Here is a 2,370-nt window from a genome sequence, read left to right on the forward strand (position 1 = left end):
GGTGGTGTGTGTGTGTGGGTGGGTGGGAGAGAGAGAGAGAGAGAGAGAGAGAGAGAGAGAGAGAGAGAAAGAGAAAGAGAGAGAGAGAGAGAGAGAGAGAGAGAGAGAGAGAAGAGAAATTATAACCATGTGAATTAGTCTAGTATTAGAGAACTCATCCTGGGGTCAAAGGAATAAAACCCACCACCCTCTACCAACCCACCCACCCTGCTCATCCCAGCAATCTGGTTTGAACTGAGGGTCCTTGCATTGCAAAACATAAACCCAACACCCCACAATTCAGTGTAAATGACATGATTAATGCCATGTGTCGTTTGACCCCTAAGTTAAATAAATAAACTTTGGCTTGAGCTGTGCCAAATGATGTACTTATGAAGAAGAAACAGTATTATTATTATTATTATTATTATTATTATTATTATTATTTTATTATAGATTTTCGTGGTTTACAAAAGCATGAGCAATGTCTCTCTCCTTTTTTCCCCAAGTTAAATTTTTACAGATCAGTTTCATTTGTTGAGACATTAGTGTTACATTAGGAGGAAAAAAGGGGGAAAGAGGTAGAGGGGGAAAAGGTGAGTGGGGCGGGGGCAGGTGGCAATGTTTCTATTTTACTTAATATATGTGTGGGGTTTTGTGTTAGTGTCGCTTGTGCAGGTTCTCTGCTATTTGCTTGTGTTCCTTTGGTGGTGAGAGAGGTTGGGGTTGGCCTGGGGTGTAGTTGTTCGTTTGTGATTGACTGTTAACCAATAAACTAAAACTGACACAGGGACAAATAGAAGAAGACGCCTTCAGCCCTCAATGGCTCCCCTTTATAACATACACAGCCCAACAAGACAATGACAAAAATCCACCAACAGCATACAAATCAATATAGCTAACCTGATCCAAACACCCACCCACCCCACTCACACACACATGAAAAGAGAAGTTGTTTTTGAAGCCCAAATGCTGGATTCCTCACAAAATGCAAGCTGATTCTCAGCTTCCCTGCTCTAACATCATTCCTTGCCACCTGTTGGGGATTGTCTGCAACTGCTTGTTAGGAATGGCATGGGAAGATTGTGTGAATTCTCCCCCAGGAGATCAGCAGCCCCCAGCAACATCAGCTGAAAAGCGCCAAGCAGCAAAGACAGCAATCGCAATAAAGGCAAACAACGTTAAAGGAGCTGCCAGAGATGAAGCAGAAGAAAACACGGGAGTGTTTTCATTGTTCTTATATGAAATAAATAATGCCACTCTGAATGAAGATCAAGATTCCTATTTGTGCTCTCTGCAGCTCCTTTTCATCCCAGGTACAGCAGCTGAAATGATGATACATTTGCTGTTTGTTGTTGCTTTTGCTTTTCGTCAAGCACATCTCTCTGTTTCACGGGAAAGGGGCCTTTGCCACCCATTTAATGCTCCCCCTCCCCATTATAGTAGCCCAGTTGCAGAGCTTGTGCTTTGCATGCAGAATGTCCCAGGTTCAATCCCCAGGATCCGCATGTAGGACTATGAGACGCCTCTGTTTGAAACCCTGGAGAACTGCGGGTAGCCAGTGTAGATATTGTTGAGCTGGAAGGATCAATGGGATGCCTCTGTATAAGGCATCTCCTGTGTTCTTCCCGGTTTCCTTAGTGAGAAGACTGGTTTCAGGCTTAGGAAAGGGTGTGGACAAACACCGGCTCCCTCAGCCTGAAAGCGAGATGAGCACCACAACCCCATAGTCGCCTTTGACTGAACTTAACCATCCAGGGGTCCTTTACCCTTTTTTACCTTTACCAGCCACAGTGGCTACATTCTTCCTCCACTGTCAAGAGTCAGTATACTTTTGAATACCTGTTGTTGGGAAGAGTGCTGTTGCACTCAGGTCTGGCTTGCGGGCTTCCCATGTTCATCTGGTTGGCCGCTCACTGTGTGATCAGGATGTTGGACGAGATGGGCTTTTGCCCTGCTCCATCAAACTCTTCTTACCTAGGACTCAGCTACATTAGCAAAGAAACTGTGATTTGAATGTGCTACAAACATGCAACACCAGATGGCGCCAGAGAGCATGAAATTTTAAAACACAATTTTCCATAGAGACTTTTTTCTTTTGTTATAATAATCTAATTTCTAACATTTATAGTGTTTTCCCCCTGTGTCTAGATCCACCCCTGGTGTAAGGTAGCCTTCTTGTCCTTTGGAGAGGCACTGCACCTCAGTAGTAGAGCATCTGCTTTGCATGCAAAAGGCTGCAAGTTCAATCTCTGCCATTTCTTGGTAGGGCTAAAAAAGACTCCACTCTGAAATGCATAGAACTAAGCGGTGGAGTAGACAAAACTAACTTAGATAAACCAATGGTCTGACAAGGTGCAAGTCCCTTTTCTTTTCTTTTTATAATATTTT

This window comes from Podarcis raffonei, chromosome 14 (genome assembly GCF_027172205.1).
Source record: "Podarcis raffonei isolate rPodRaf1 chromosome 14, rPodRaf1.pri, whole genome shotgun sequence".
NCBI lineage: Eukaryota > Metazoa > Chordata > Lepidosauria > Squamata > Lacertidae > Podarcis > Podarcis raffonei.